Source organism: Scyliorhinus torazame, chromosome 17, assembly GCF_047496885.1.
Source record: "Scyliorhinus torazame isolate Kashiwa2021f chromosome 17, sScyTor2.1, whole genome shotgun sequence".
Classification (NCBI taxonomy): domain Eukaryota; kingdom Metazoa; phylum Chordata; class Chondrichthyes; order Carcharhiniformes; family Scyliorhinidae; genus Scyliorhinus; species Scyliorhinus torazame.
Window position 1 is genome coordinate 29,293,462 of NC_092723.1, and position 17,231 is coordinate 29,310,692.

Here is a 17,231-nt window from a genome sequence, read left to right on the forward strand (position 1 = left end):
GAAAATCATGACAGGACCACATGATGTGCACCTGGCGAGTAGAAACCCCCAGACTGCACAGGTGTACAATCCCCAGGGGGGAAAGCCTCATGTCCAGGCACTGTGCCCTGGCACTGCCTCGGGACAATGCAGCTGCAGTGCCAGGCAGCAGTGTCAGGCATGTTGGGCCGGGGTTGTTGCATGGGGCAGGGTACCGTGGGGGTTGGTGGTGGTTCTGTGGGTAGGGCCCATGGCCTGGAGGTCTATTTTTAACTGTTTGTTAAAGGGCGTACCGATCCTTTAGAAACCTATGTTGCTGGAATCTGCCCCACCAGGGTGAACTCATGGAACCTGCCCCTTCAATTTTCTTTAACTAATTCCCTAACAATACAACAGAGAAAACCACCGCCTCCAAGTGCATCTTTCACATCGTTTTTCTCACCCGCTGTGCCATTTTGCACAACAAAGAGAAAGTTCCGCCGTATCTATAAGACATTTGTTTGTCTGTGCGTGTGTGTGTGTGTGTGTGTGTGTCTGTGTGCTGGGGTACTTTTATAAAACAAGCGATAATTATACTTCCACAGTACATTGTGTGAGTACCAGTTCTTGCAACTTGTTTTAAAGAAAGTTTTGTTTTTAAATAAAGCAATCATTCTGAGTTTATTGAAAGAAGCCTGGTTAAAGTCTCATCTATTCTGGATGAGCAGTGAAGGTGTATCATTGTTCATTTTGATGAGCAAATAAAACTTTTGAACTAGTGGTGTGACCTGCGGGGTTGTGGAGATAGATAAACCCTGTGAAGTTGTGGAGCTGGAGAAATCCTGTGGAGTTGTGGAGATTGAGAAACCTTGTGGAGTTGTGGAGATGGAGGAAGTCTGTGGAGTTGTGTAAATGGAGAAACCCTGTGGAGTTGTGTAAATGGAGAAACCCTGTGGAGTTGTGGAGATGGAGGAACCCTGTAGAGTTGTGGAGATGGAGGAACCCTGTGGAGTTGTGGAGATGGAGGAACCCTGTGGAGTTGTGGAGATGGAGGAACCCTGTAGAGTTGTGGAGATGGAGGAACCCTGTGGAGTTGTGGAGATGGAGGAACCCTGTGGAGTTGTGGAGATGGAGGAACCCTGTGGAGTTGTGGAGATGGAGGAACCCTGTGGAGTTGTGGAGCTGGAGGAACCCTGTGGAGTTGTGGAGATGGAGAAGCTGAACACTTCCCCATCCAGGTCGGAACACTGCTGTCTTTTGACATATTCTGATTTTGACTTCACAACATCTTAGAATGGGAGGAAACAGTATTTGGTGCTCTGATGCATATTAAAGATGTAGAATGTGTGAAATGATAAATTGCCATTCTTCAAAATGTGTCTTGTCTGTCAAAAATGTTTGAATCCTCTATCCTGGCACCCATGGGAATGTTGGATCAAAGAGCTGAGCTTTGGTGTGTCAGGGGAAGTTTAGGAGGTGCGAATTTTAATGTAGCTTTAGCTGACAGAATGTGGACGTTTGGGCCATGGGAGATCTCGGAGGCAAAATGCAATTGATGTGAATGATCCAAACTTAAACCATGCTCACACCCACTTTTCTTCCTCTTCCATTTTTGTTAAAGTTTCTATTGTATCTGTGCCCCTTTGCATTGGTCATTTTAGTGCAGACAATAGGAAACTGTTGCATTAATTTACATTTGAGTGAAAGTAATAGAACACTACGAGGTGAGAGGAAACCTTGGTGGATGATGTTTGTGGCAGGGATGGTCACGTAGAGCAGTCTCTGCTTTAATTCTGAGGTAGATAGATTTTTGTCAAGCAAAGATATCAAAGGATATGGGCCAAAGGCAGGCATATGGAGTTAGGTCACAAATCAGCCATGAACACATTGAGTGGTGGGGTAGGCTCGAGGGGCTGAATGGCCTACTCCTGTTCCTAAGTTCCTAAAGTGGAAAAAGTGATCTATGAGATGGATAGGACTTTGAAATCACTTCCTCACTTTTGAATTTGAACACTCACGAAATGATGGACTATATTTAATTATATATCTTGATTCTATTTTGTACTTGTACATGGGCAATTAAATCTTATTGCTCCTCCATGGCTTCTGGTCTCGCACCGTTTAATGAGGAGGTGGATACCTGATATTGCGATTTTGGTTGGCTGGTGAAGATTGCTGCAGGTCAATGCACAGTGTTGTTGAAGACAGAGTGATCTGTTGTGAGATATGTTAAATTGAGAGAAAGTCTTGCATTTGTGTTGCCTTAATTTGGAAAAATTAGTTTTGAACATCGGGGCTTGATATTATGGTGCTGGCTAATCATCTTCATGTTAAATATTGCAATGCAAAAACCTGTTGGAGATTGTGGAACAATCATGTTTGTTCTCATTTGATTTTCTGTGCAGGGATAAACTGTGGTAACCTAGGGGATATTCTGAATGGATATTATACCGCACCAAATCAGACAGTTGGAAATAAAGTTGTATTTTATTGTGAAATTGGGTAAGTATTTACTATAGAAATTACTAAATAATTTTGATGAAAGACCATAAAATGTTAATGTTGTGATTTAGATAAATTCAGATTGCCCTGTATCATGTTTCACATTTCTGATAAGAGCACAGCATGTGAACTCTGAGAGAGGCTTCCAATTTAGAACATTCTTTATACCGATCAAGGCTAGGAGCATTAGTGCCTGGATTGGAATATTAATTCAAGGATAGAAATGCTGTATATGTTAACGCTCCCTGGACACATTGGGCGTCATTCTCCGACCCCCCGCCGGGTTGCCGAAGTCTCCGGCACCGGATATTCGGCAGGGGCGGGAATAGGGCTGCGCCAGTGGGCGGGTCCCCCCGCTCGATTCTCCGGCCCAGATGGGCCGAAGTCCCGCCGATAAATTGCCTGTCCCGCCGGCATGGATTAAACCACATTTTGAACGGCGGGACAAGGCGGCGTGGGCGGGCTCCGGGGTCTTGGGGGGGGGCGCGGGGCGATCTGGCCCCGGGGGTTGCCCCCACGGTGGCCTGGCCCGTGATCGGGGCCCACCGATCCGCGGGCGGGCCTGTGCCGTGGGGGCACTCTTTCCCTTCCGCCTCCGCCACGGTCTCCACCATGGCGGAAGCGGAAGAGACTCCCTCCACTGCGCATGCGTGGGAAACTGTCAGCGGCCGCTGACGCTCCCGCGCATGCGCCGCCCGGGGATGTCATTTCCACGCCAGCTGGCGGGGCAACAAAGGCCGTTTCCGCCAGCTGGCAGGGCAGAAATTCCTCCGGCGCCGGCCTAGCCCCTCAATGTTGGGGCTCGGCCCCCAAAGCTGCGGAGCATTCCGCACCTTTGAGGCGGCGCGATGCCCGTCTGATTGGCGCTGTTTTGTGCGCCAGTCGGCGGACATCGCGCCGTTTCGGGTGAATTTTGCCCATTATCTGCGATCAATACCTGTTGACTGTTTACTTGTTGTTCTAAAAGCTAAAGCTACATTGAAGAACAGCTCTCAGGTCAACTGGCTGCATCAATATTTCATCCGTGCACTGTACTTTATACAGGGTCTCACCAGCATTATTTTCTGTAACAACACACCTCTGTTTGATCCCTTCATTATTCTGCTAACTTGGCCCCATCTTTTCAATTTTTAAATAACTTGTTTGCTGTTTCAAAAGATTTTTTTTCTATGGGTGTTTAGAATTCTAACCTGGTCAGCACATAAACACTTTCCCAATGAACTTTCAGGTCACTAACACAGGTGACTTATTTTGCTTTGTCTAGATACAAAATGGTGGGTCGAGATTATCGTCAATGTACAGCTGAGGGTTGGGATGGTGAGGTTCCATCCTGTGAACGTAAGTTATGTTTCCCTGTTTTGTGAACCGACTCACTTGCTTGTCTGAACCAAATGACTGAACCACATTCAATGAATTGTGATGTTTGTTGGTTCACATCCAGGTTTTTCTTCCTGCAGTATTTTGACATCTTCGTGGAGTTTTTTGTCTGGAATGGGTCAAAGAATATTAATTTATTTGATTCAACATTGCACATTTAAAGCAGATAACCTGTGAAGTTAATTCATTAAATCAATACTGTTCCTTCCAGGCAAATTTAATCTTCTGTCCTGGTGCAGATGATAGTGTTGGCGCAAAGAGCCATGTTTTGGTGGATGATGGAAAGTCTAGAAGGGGCTAATGTTGGTATATTTGAAGCTGACAGATAGTAGTTTGTGCCAGTGGAGATCAAGGAGGGAGAAATGGCAGGAAATGTGAAAAAGACAATCAATGTTCAGAGTCAATGCTGAAGTCATGGTTAGACTCCCTTCACTGTGAATGGTAGAACCCTCAAAAGTATTGAAAGTCAAAGAGATCTAGGAGTACAGGTCCACAGGTCATTGAAAGGGGCAACACAGGTGGAGAAGGTAGTCAAGAAGGCATACGGCATGCTTGCCTTCATTGGCCGGGGCATTGAGTATAAGAATTGGCAAGTCATGTTGCAGCTGTATAGAACCTTAGTTAGGCCACACTTGGAGTATAGTGTTCAATTCTGGTCGCCACACTACCAGAAGGATGTGGAGGCTTCAGAGAGGGTGCAGAAGAGATTTACCAGAATGTTGCCTGGTATGGAGGGCATTAGCTATGAGGAGCGGTTGAATAAACTTGGTTTGTTCTCACTGGAACAAAGGAGGTTGAGGGGAGACCTGATAGAGGTCTACAAAATTATGAGGGGCATAGACAGAGTGGATAGTCAGAGGCTTTTCCCCAGGGTAGAGGGGTCAATTACTAGGGGGCATAGGTTTAAGGTGAGAGGGGCAAGGTTTAGAGTAGATGTACGAGGAAAGTTTTTTACGCAGAGGGTAGTGGGTGCCTGGAACTCGCTACCGGAGGAGGTGGTGGAAGCAGGGACGATAGTGACATTTAAGGGGCACCTTGACACATACATGAATAGGATGGGAATAGAGGGATACGGACCCAGGAAGTGTAGAAGATTGTAGTTTAGTCGGGCAGCATGGTCAGCATGGGCTTGGAGGGCCGAAGGGCCTGTTCCTGTGCTGTACATTTCTTTGTTCTTTGTTGTTCTTTGTTCCTCTTCCATTTTTCTTCTAAGGTCAATCTACATCTGTGTTTTTGCCCCATTGACTTAGCTATGTTAATGCAGCCCATATGAAACTGTGCATTAATTTGTTGCTTAAGCTTGAGTGAAAATATTAAATATTCATAGGTGTCAAAAATATGGTGGTGATTTACATGAGGTCGAGGAGATAATGCTGTCGAATGGATACTGTCATTTCATCACTTGTTACTCCCAACACCTTAAAAATAAGGGACAGCATTTCATTAAACATTTTGATTATGTTTTGAAACTTGTGCACTATTTTTCAGTAGCTTTGGTCATCCGAATAACTTTGCTCCTCCATGGCCCAGACTCTCCCATCATTCAGGAAATAGGTAGTTTTAGCCAGATTAAATGGAATGAAGTCTGCTGGAGAAGGGGCGAAAGGGCTGCAGGAAGTACCTGACGTGGGAATCCCACCTTCTGGTGGTGCGATGTACTTTGGGCTTATTAATGAACCACATGAGAATAATTACCTGGACCGACCAGATGTTAGAGGTGGCTCAGGGATTTGAGGGAAGTCAGAATTTCTCCTGTGTCCAACAAACACTGTCAGGTTTTCCTACTGTCTGATAATGGTGAAATACACTCAGCCCCTGATCGAGGGACTTGGCATTGAGAGGAGGAGGGTATGCTGTTAAAACCCAATGCCACTGACCTCACAACCACAATGACCCTATCACCTGTGTCCAGGGATCCAGGAGCAATCCTTGTGTTGACCTTGGTTCATTACCAGTGGCTGCAACACGTATTCGAGGATTTGCCAGCAACAGAGAGGTGCCGACCTGTGATTACTAACCGCTGTTAGCGCTGGTTTTCCAACCATCTGGAATTTGGAGATTTGGAAAGCCCAAATGCTGGAGGGCACTTAAATCACATTGGCCCTTCCCCACAGAAGTGGCAAGGCGTTCCCATCAGTTCTACATCTCGTGGGAGAACACCCATTGCAGGCACTAAATCCCCGCTGTTATGTTTTGGATTGCAAGTGAAGATTGGTGCTGTTGAATACAGAGAGCAGTGGCTGAGAGTAATTATTCATTTTAAGAAAATCAAGCTTTTACAATCCCATTATTCTGTAAAATTAATTTCAAATTTAGGGTAACCTGATATTCTGACCAATCACGTCAAGAGATTTCATATTTAAGCTAAATATCTATGATTGGCAATGGAAATCTGGCAATGGAAATCTGTTGGGAAGTTTGAGTGTTTGTACCATTTCTACCTTTTCTCGTTTTATTTTATGCCTAGCAATAACCTGTGGTAACCCTGGGGCAATTGCAAATGGATATTATAAGGCACCCAATTGGACGATTGGAAGTAACATTACTTTTTATTGTGACGTTGGGTGAGTAGAATTTTTTAAAAACCGTGAATAATATCGGCGATGGACTGTTAGGACTCTTATTTTACCTTCTCATTAGAATTGGTAGTCAGGTTGGTTGGAAGTGTCAAAAATATGACTTTATTATTGTTAATCACTGGTACACACTTGAATAAGAACTGAATAAAAACTTAAGAAACAAAATATCAAACAATACATAAAAAAGAAAAAAGGCAAGCTCATGGCAAAAAGCATAAACACAAAGAAATCTCTTTAAACACAAACAAACAGATAGATGATTCAAGAATTCAGGAACAAAGACCTCAACCACGAGGTTCTACTTTTAAGAGAATTCTTGGGCGTCATTCTCCGACCCCCCGCCGGGTCGGAGAATGGCCGTTGGCCGCCGTGAATCCCGCCCCCACCCCCGCCGAAGCCTCCGGTACCGGAGATTGGGCGAGGGCGGGAATCGGGCCGCGCCGGTTGGCGGGACCCCCCACTCAATTCTCCGGCCCGAATGGGCCGAAGACCCGCCCAGAAATTGCCTGTCCCGTTGGCGTAAATCAAAGCTGGTATTTACCGGCGGGACCAGGCGGCGTGGGCGGGCTCCGGGGTCCTGGGGGGGGGCGCGGGGTGATCTGACCCCGGGGGTGCCCCCACTGTGGCCTGGCCCGCGATCAGGGCCCACCCATCCGCGGGCGGGCCTGTGCCGTGGGGGCACTCTTTCCCTTCCGCCTCCGCCACGGCCTCCACCATGGCGGAGGCGGAAGAGACTCTCCCCACTGCGCATGCGCGGGAAACTGTCGGCGGCCGCTGATGCTCCCGCGCATGCGCCGCATTTCCGCGCCAGCTGGTGGGGCACCAAACGCCATTTCCGCCAGCTGGCGGGGCGGAAATCCCTCCGGCACCGGCCTAGCCCCTCAATGTTGGGGCTCGGCCCCCAAAGAGGCGGAGCATTCCGCACCTTTGGGCCGGCGCGATGCCCGTCTGATTGGCGCCGTTTTTGGCGCCAGTCGGCAGACATCGCGCCGTTGGGGGAGAATTTCGCCCCAGATCGCTGGTTTAACCCATATTTATTTTCATTGGCTTCTAATTCTCAGATGGGACCTCCTGGTTTGTTCAAATGAATGTCTGTTACTTAGAGGATGATTTGCTAATCAAATATTGGACATTATTTAAGATTGACTGGTGCCTATCAAAATTAGCTTAGCGTTTGTGTGCAGTCTTAGGAAATTTACTGGATATGTTTCTCACACTTTCCATGTTACACAGCATGGCCTGGAGACCTTGCTAGAACTGATTAGTTGCTTAGACAGAGAACAATACATTCTTAGTGCTGAATATACTGGAATACAATGGTTAATTCATTATATGAGACAATGATTGAGTTCCCACAGTCAAGGCACTTTTAATATTTTTTACCACTTAGCTACATGCATTCAACTAGTACCTATATGAATACAACTAAGGATATGCCTAGACTCCATCAAGGACAATATTATTTTAGCACTCTGAATAGGATAATTTCAGCTGATCACAACATGTGAGCTCTGAGTGACTTTTCCATTTGAGAGTTCACTGGCGATTTAAAACAAAATATTTACAATGATCAAGGTGAGGGATGTTAGTGCTGAAATGCGAATATTAATGCAAAGATAGAAATGTTAAATGTGTTATTGATAATAAGGTCCATTTGTTTGATCAACATTGAACGTCCAGGTCTGCTGGTTCTTTAAAACGTATGATTTAAATTAAAAGTGAACTTTATGCACCAATTCTCACAAATGTATATGGGGTCTAACCTATGCTTTTATTAAAAAGCAGCAATTAAACATTATTTGAATGCCCTTTCATATTTCTGATAACCTAATTCATGTTTGTTTTTTTTTTTTAAATTGTTGATCATTCAATAGATTTTTCTGCTCTGAATCTTAGAATTCCTACCTGGTCAACAAACTGTAACACTTTCCCAATCAACCTTCATGATTCTGGTAATAGGTGGCTTGGTTTCTTTTTCTAGATACAACATTGTGGGCAGGGATTATTGGCGATGTACAGCTGAAGGTTGGGATGGTGAGGTTCCATCCTGTGAATGTAAGTTTATTTTTCCCTGTTTTGTAAAGTGACTAACTTGTTTTGCAGTGACAAATGATTAATCCACTTCTAAGGACTTGTTAATAAGGTTGATTCACAGACAGCATTTCTTCCTACGTTATTTTGACATCTTCTAGCTTCGAGCTGCAACTTCTTGATATGGGATGAAACAGCAATTCAATGCTTTGTTTCAACATTGCATTTTAAATATTTAGAATATACACATTATACGGCCGCATACACACATTACAATCCCCACGCACACTCATCCCAGCCAACAAGGTGGCCCTAAGTTCATAGTCTGCTGTCAGCGGCACTCTCAGCTGCATGGCTGCCTTTCCAGCTGCGGCAATGATGTTTCATTCCCGTCCACTCTGACCCCACAGCCCACCGCCTGGCCACCCCCCGATATTCCCCTCGGCTCTGGCAAAAGCCCCGGCCAGCTCCACAACAGTCAGCAAACTATGGCACTTTTGGACACTTTCTGTACCCCCTCTCTCTCCCTCAGCAGGCACAAGGCCGGTTTCACCCTTAATTAAAGTACAAGTGAACCACGCCATTGGGATATCAGCCCATCAGAAGTGGAGAATCGTGGAGGCCTGGAGAATACCGGGTCACGCCCTCTAATGATATGCAAACAGTGTTTACTGTACATATATTCCGGACCGCATTAATGCCGTTGTCGAGGTGACGGAGAATTGCAATGTGGTGTCAAATCGGTGTCCGACGCGATTTTGGTGTCGGATCCTATTCTCCTTTCGGCATCAGCAAAGGAGAATCCCGCTTTTGTGACAGCCAGGAAGAATCCAGCACGAGTTTGTAGCATCGAAAGAAATAACTTTATTTACAATTACATATATACAACAGCAGTAATACTCCACCACTGCTCTCTCCTCTCTAGCTGGTTCCACTGGCCAGCTCTATTTATGCAGGTGACTCTGCGAATGATTTCTCCGCCCTCCTCATTGGGAAAGCTCATACTCACTCAGGATTGTGGGATAGGCAATAGTCCCCAGCCAGTAGTAATCAGGCAGGTTATAACACTCGCCCATGATCTTTGTGATGGATCAGAGATTTTGGAGCCACTTCCTCAGTTTTCTTTTCCAACAGCCTTGCCAAGATAGAGTATATTTAGTGAACTTGTGTAATTATATTTTTATTCCGACACGGACAACTAAATATTATTGTCTAGAATTCACCATGTGGGAGTGTAGTACAGCTCTCCTAATTTTCACTAAATGGTAGGACAGACTGATGTGCCATCAATGAACACAAAACGAGTAGTGAACGTAACTGAGGCTTTAATAAACTAAACAGAAAGCCTCCTGGCCTCTGATCCCGAACTGGGTCAGAGGCGGAGACCAGCCATTTTTATACTGGGCCCGAGGGGAGGCGGAGCCATTGGGCAGTGGTTTACCACATTACATGTAATACAGTAGCCGTTTACCACAATACACATATTATATACTACAGTGGTTTACCACATTCACCCCCCTGTTACAAAAGAGTCCAGCAAGGGTGAAGTGGACTTCGAGATCAAGTCTGTCGGGGGCCTTGAACTTCCGCCGTGATCGCCTCAGTCCCGGCTGTGGTATGGGCATCGGTATTGAGAGCTGCACGTCCGGGAGCGTGTTGTCCTCTTCTTCACCCAGCAGTTGAGTCGGTGGAGTGGGGGTCGGTGTATGGGCGGGGGTGGTGGTGATTGTCACTGGTGGGCCTGCGGGTGCCAGTTCTTGAAGTAGCTGGGTAGTGGTGGAGGGAAACGGTGTAGGGTCGGGGGTGGTGGCGATGGTCGCTGGGGAACCTGCAGATGCCAAATCACGGAGAGAGACTGTGTCCTGTCGCCCGTCATGATGTGCCACGTAGGCATATTGTGGGTTGGCATGGAGGACTAGGACCTTCTCGACGAGGGGATCTGATTTATGACTCCTGGCATGCTTCCGGAGGAGGACGGGCCCTGGGACTGACAGCTAGGATGGGAGCGAGAACCTGGAGGTGGACTTCCTGGAGAAGGCAAACATACGTTTGTGAGGGGTCTCGTTGGTGGCAGTGCACAGGAGCGACCGGATGGAGTGGAGCGCATCAGAGAGGACCTCCTGCCAGTGGGAGACTGGGAGACTTCTAGACCGTAAGGCCAGGTGGACGGACTTCCAGAGCGTCGCGTTCTCCCTCTCCACCTGTCCGTTGCCCCGGGGGTTGTAGCTGGTTGTCCTGCTGGAGGCGATGCCCTTGCTAAGCAGGAACTGACGCAACTCGTCGCTCATGAAAGAGGAACCCCAATCGCTATGGATGTAGGTGGGGAACCCGAACAAGGTGAAAAGACCGTGCAGGGCCTTGATGACGGTGGCAGAGGTCATGTTAGGGCATGGGATGGCAAAGGGGAATCTTGAGTATTCGTCAACACTGTTGAGGAAGTACACTTTACGGTCAGTGGAGGGGAGGGTCCCTTTGAAGTCGATGCTGAGGCGCTCAAAGGGCCAAGAGGCCTTTACCAGGTGCTCCCTGTCTGGCCGATAGAAGTGCGGTTTGCACTCTGCGCAGACCTGGCAGTCCCTGGCCACGGTCCTGACCTCCTCGATGGAGTAAGGCAGGTTGGGAGCCTTGATAAAGTGAAAAACACGGGTGACCCCCGGTGATAGAGGTCATTGTGGAGGGCCCGAAGTCGGTCTACTTGTGCGTTGGGGGTAGGGCGTCTGGAGGCTCATTGAGCTTCCCAGGTCGATACAAGATATCGTAGTTGTAGGTGGAGAGCTCGATCCTCCGCCTCAGAATCTTGTCGTTCTTGATTTTGCCCCGCTGTGTATTGTTAAACATGAAGGCAACCGACCGGTGGTCAGTGAGGAGAGTGAATCATCTGCCGGCCAGGTAATGCCTCCAATGTCGCACAGCTTCTACAATGGGTTAGGCTTCCCTTTCGATGGAGGAGTGTTGAATTTCGGAGGCATGGAGGGTACAGGAGAAGAAAGCCACGGGCCTGCCCGCCTGGTTGAGGGTAGCAGCCAGAGCAAAGACTGACGCATAGCTCTCCACCTGGAACGGAATGGACTCGTCCACAGCGTGCATCGCGACTTTGGCAATATCTGCCTTGATGCGATTGAAGGCCAGGCGGGCCTCAGCCATCAGTGGAAAAATGGTGTATTTAATGTGGCTGGGCCTTGTCCACATAATTGGGGACCCACTGGGCATAGTAAGAGAAGAACCCCAGGCATCTCTTCAGGGCCTTGGGGCAGTGGGGGAGGGGGACTTCCAGGAGGGGGCGCATTCGGTCAGGGTCGGGCCCTAGGACTCCGTTTTCCACAACGCAGCCAAGGATGGCTTGGCGGGTTGTGCGGAAAACGCATGTTTCCTTATTGTAGGTGAGGTTCAGGAGTTTAGCGGTGTGGAGGAAGTGCCGGAGGTTTTCGTCATGGTCCTGCTGGTCATGGCCGCAGATGGTGACATTATCTAAGTACGGGAACTTGGCCCGCAGCCTGAACTGGTCAACCATTCGGTCCATTTCACGTTGGAAGACCTAGACCCCATTGGTGATGCCAAAGGGAACCCTGAGGAAGTGGTAGAGGCGGCCATCTGCCTCGAAGGCAGTGTATTGGCGGTCCTCCGGGCGGATAGGGAGCTGGTGGTACGCGGACTTCAAGTCAACTGTGGAGAAGACTCGATACTGCGCAATCTGATTGACCATGTCAGATATGTGGGGGATGGGGTACGCATCGAGCTGCGTGTGCCGGTTGATGGTCTGACTGTAGTCGATGACCATCCGGTGCTTCTTGATGACCACCACTTGGGCTTTCCAGGGGCTGAAACTAGCCTCAATGATCCCCTCTCGTAGGAGTCGCTGGACCTCCGACCCGATAAAAGACCTGTCCCGGGCACTGCATCGTCTGCTCCTAGAAGCGATGGGCTTACAGTCCGGGGTGAGGTTAGCGAAGAGCGAGGATGGGGCGAACTTAAGGGTCGCGAGGCTACAGACAGTGAGGGGGGGCAGGGGTCCACCGAACTTTAAAGTAAGGCTTTGGAGGTGTCACTGGAAGTCGAGCCCCAGTAATAGGGCAGCGCAGAGATGGGGAAGGACGTAGAGCTTAAAGTTAGTGTACTCTACGCCTTGTATGGTGAGGGTCGCGACACAGTACCACCGGATTTCTTCTGAATGGATACGGAAGCCAGGGAGATTTTCTGGGTCGCAGGTAAAATTGGGAGGGAGCAGCGCCTTACCGTATCTGGGTGTATGAAGCTGTCTGTGCTCCCGGAGTCGAAGAGGCAGGCCGTCTCATGCCCGTTGATCCAGACGGTCATCGTAGATTTTGTGAGGTGATGAGGCCGGGACTGGTCGAACGTGATGGAGGCGAGCTTCAGAAGGTGATGGGTAGGCCGGTCAGAGGTGGCGGCGGCCAGCATATGACGGGGTGAGCAGGGCTCCCGGGAGGCTGCAGAGTGGTCCCAGGATGGCGGCCCCCATGGGTCGCGCATGGTGGGTGGCATCGGAGATGGCGTCAAAGATGGTGGCCCCGAGGGCTGCGAGTGGCGGGTGGAGTACAAGATGGCGGCCCCCATGGGTCGTTCGTGGCGGGCAAAATCGAAGATGGCAGCGCCCACGGGTCGCACATGGCGGGTGGCGCGGCAGCTGGGTGCGGCCCCGACAGGCAGCAGGCAGCGCTGCTGGGCCTAGGAGCTTTAGGGAGAGATCGGGCCTGGCAGGCTTTCGCAAAATGGCCCTTCCCCCCACACCCGTTGCAAGTCGCGTTCCGTGCAGGGCAGCGTTGTCTGGGATGCTTACCCTGGCCGCAAAAGTAGCACTTCGGGCTTCCGGGGTTGGCGGGCTGCTGCGCGGCATAGGCTTGCGCCGCACTCGAGTCGGATGATGGTGGCGCCCACGAGGGTGCCACGTGGTCGGAGGTGTAGGTCTCCATATTCTGGAAGGCCACCTCCAGCGAGTTTGAGAGCTGCACTGTCTCTGGGAGGCCGAGTGCACCCCCTTCTAGCAATCGCTGGCGGATGTAGTTCGATTTCATGCCTGCGATATAGGTGTCCCTGAACAACAGCTCCGCGTGTTGGGTAGCCGATACCGCCTGACAGTCGCAGTTCCGCCAGAGTACCCGCAAGGCACGCAGGAATTCTGCTAGTGATTCCCCAGGGCATTGTCACCTCGTGGCAAGAAGGTGCCCAGCATACACCTCGTTTACAGACTTTACATATTGTCCCTTCAGCAGCATTATCGCCTCCGTATACGAGGGGGTGTCCCTGATGAGAAGGAAAACTTGCGGGCTCACCCGTGCAATGAGGATCTGCTTCTTTTGGATGTTGGTGAAGTCTTCGATGGAGGATCTGAGGTACGCTTCGAAGCAGCTTAGCCAGTGCTCGAATGTTGCAGTGGCGTCCGCTGCCTGTGGGTCCAGCTCCAGGCGATCAGGCTTGAGCGATGAATTCATCTTAGAAGTTTAGTTTATAATGGGAGCTTGTCAGAAAGTTACAGTGATAATCATAGGCATTTTCATCTACATCGTGATTGGAAAAATCAGATGAAAAACAGCATTGATGAGGAGTTCATAGAATGCTTTTGGGAAAGTTTCTTCGAACCACACATTCTGAAGCTAAGCAGAGGTTGGATGAAAGTTGAACTTGAATTTTGCGATAAGATAGGATTCATTGATAACCTCGTAAGTGAAGGCATCCCGAGGCAGCAGCGTTCATAACATGATTGAATTTTATATTCAGTTTGAGGGAGAGAAGAGTGTGTCCCAGGTTAGTATTTTAAACTTACAGAAGGGCAATTAGGATGACATGGAAGCGGAACTAGCTAAAGTGAACTGGCAAATTTATTTTGGGGCTGGTTACTTACCCAATGACTGGGGCTGGTTTAGCACACTGGGCTAAATAGCTGGCTTTTAAAGCAGACCAAGGCAGGCCAGCAGCACGGTTCAATTCCTGTACCAGCCTCCCCGAACAGGCACCGGTATGTGGCGACTAGGGGCTTTTCACAGTAACTTCATTGAAGCCTACTTGCGACAATAAGTGATTTTCATTTTCATTCATTTCATTTAAGGGATAGATCGATATAGAGGTTCAGTGGCAGATATTTCAAAGGATATTTCAGAATACACAGAATAGACACATTGTAATGAGAAAGAAAAATTCCAAGGGCAGGACGCCTCATCCACAGTTAACGAAGAATGGTTAAGACAATATTAAACTTGAAGAGAAGCGTATAATTGTGCAAAAATAGTTGGTAGGTCAGGTGATTGGCATATATAAAGAACTTCAAAGAATGACAAATAGATTAATAAGAAGGGAAAGATTAGAGTACAAGAGAAAAATAGCTTGTAATATTAAGATAGGGGTTAGAGTTGTCAGGAAAACATGCAGTTTTAAGTGATTCATGGAAGGAGACTGAAAGCAGGAAACTACTGGTCAGTTAGCCTAACATCTGTCACAGGGAAACGTTAGAAGCTATTATGACAGATGCAAGGCACGGAGAAAAATTCAAGGGAATCAAACAGAGTCAACATGGTTTTCCGAGAGGGGAATCTTGTTGAAGACAGTGACCGAGATCTTGTGGCTGCTCACGCTGGCGGGATCGGCAGGCGAACGGCGGGCTGCCTCCCACGGCTGAGAAACACACCGTGGGGAGGTCAGAGAATCTCAGCCAGTGTTGTGGGTGTTACAGATTGAGAAAAAGTCTTGCATTTGTGTTGCCATTTTTTTGAATGATGAATTCCAGACAAGTGGGGTGGAATTTTCCTGCAGTCCTGCTGGGGCAATGTTCTCATCCAACTGAAGCCAATGGATTTTTGAATGGCTTGGTGCGTTTTCCGGCTTGGCTCCCAACACAACGGGGCTGTCAGACTCTGCCCATGGTAACTTGGTATTGTGAAGAATTTTGTTGCGACTATTCATCTTCATTTTAAATATTGCAACTGTTGGAGATTTTGGAATTTTGTAATAATCATTTCTTATTTTGTTTTCTGTGTAGCGATAAACTGTGGTGAACTAGGGGAGATTCTGAATGGATATTATACCCCATCAAATCAGACTGTTGGAAATAAAGTTACTTTTTATTGTAACATTGGGTAAGTAACCACCATAGAAATTACTAAATAATTTTGGTGAAATACAATGAAATTTTAATGTTGTGAATTTCAGGTAGCCATCGATCATGTTTCAGATTTCTGATAACAACAGTGAATGTGAGCTTTGAGAGGGGAATCGAATTAGTGTTGACTTTAAATTTTTTTAAAAATCTTTATATTAATCAAGGGTAGGGACATTAGCTTGGATTGGAATCTGAATGCAAAGTTAGAAATGCTGAATAATTAATGAGGACTCACAATCTGAGCTATCTGTTGTCTGTTGTTTCCTCCAAATGCCAAAACTGCTGTACAGTGAACTGGGGATACAATATTTCTCCTGTGCACTGTACTTTTTATGGGGCCACACCAACATTATTTCTTTGTAACAACACAACTGTGTTTGATGCCTTCATTGTTCTGCTAACCACTCGCACAATTACAATTTTAAAAAGTTTATTGCTATTTTGGTAGATACTTTTCCATGGATGTTTAGAATTCTAACCTGGTCAGTATCCGTATCCAATTAACCTCCAGGTAACTAATACAGGTGGTTTGCTCTTTTTCTTAGGTACAAAATGGTGGGTAGAGATTATCTGCAATGTACAAATGAGGGATGGGATGGCAAGGTTCCATTCTGTGAATGTAAGTTATGTTTCCCTTTTTTTCCCAACACTTCTGACCTCGCGAGCAACACCTCATGAACCGCCCCTCATCTGCGTTTAGAGATCTTGGGTTTGGACTTGGTTTATTACCGACTGCTGCCACTACTCTTGGTGACTTTGCCAGCGATGCAGAAATGCTGGCCTCTGATTGGCCAACTGCTGTGGGAGACAGGTTTTCCAGCCACCTGGAGGTTGGAACTATGGAAGGCCCAATGTTGGCCAGTTACGTGTTGGGGGGACTTAAATCGCATTGAGCTTTCTCCACAGAAGTGATGAGTGGTTCCCACCAGTTCTAAATCTTGTGGGAGAACCTCCCTTGAGGGCACTAAATCCCAGCTATTATGTTGTGGAATGTTTGTGAAAATTTAGGTCGTTCAATACTGAGACCCGTGGCTGAGAGTAATTGTGAATCTATAGAAAATCCCGCATTTGTAATATCATAATTCGGTAAAATGAATTTCAAATTTAGGGTCATCCGATATTCTGGACAGTCCTGTAGTGGCATTTCATATTCATGATAAATATCTATGATTGGCAATGAAAAATGTGTTGGGGATTTGGAGTTTTTGTACCATTTCTACCATTTCTTGTTTTATTTCATGCCTAGCAATAACCTGTGGTAACCCTGGGGCAATCGCAAATGGATATTATAAGGCACCCAATTGGACAGTTGGAAGTAACGCGACTTTTTATTGTGCTGTTGGGTGAGTAGTCAGTTTATAAAACTGTGAATAATTTTGTCGAGGGACTATATTATTTTAACAATCTGAATAGTGTCATGGGAATGTCACTTTAAGAAATGTTTGTCTTCTCACGTGGCTGCAGTGATGTCATTGTGTGGGTGGAGCTGGGCTCTAGCTCTGCCTTTCACTTTTGTTTTGAGCTGGAAGCTGTTTTTGGCTCTGAGTTTTACTTCCAGTTTTCAGTTGAGGAGCTGCATTCAAACCAAGAAGGTGTATTTTGGTCTCTCTCTCTCTGCATGCTAAAGAATGCCCCCAGATCACTTGATAATTTCAAAGTAATACCTGTTTCAGTAA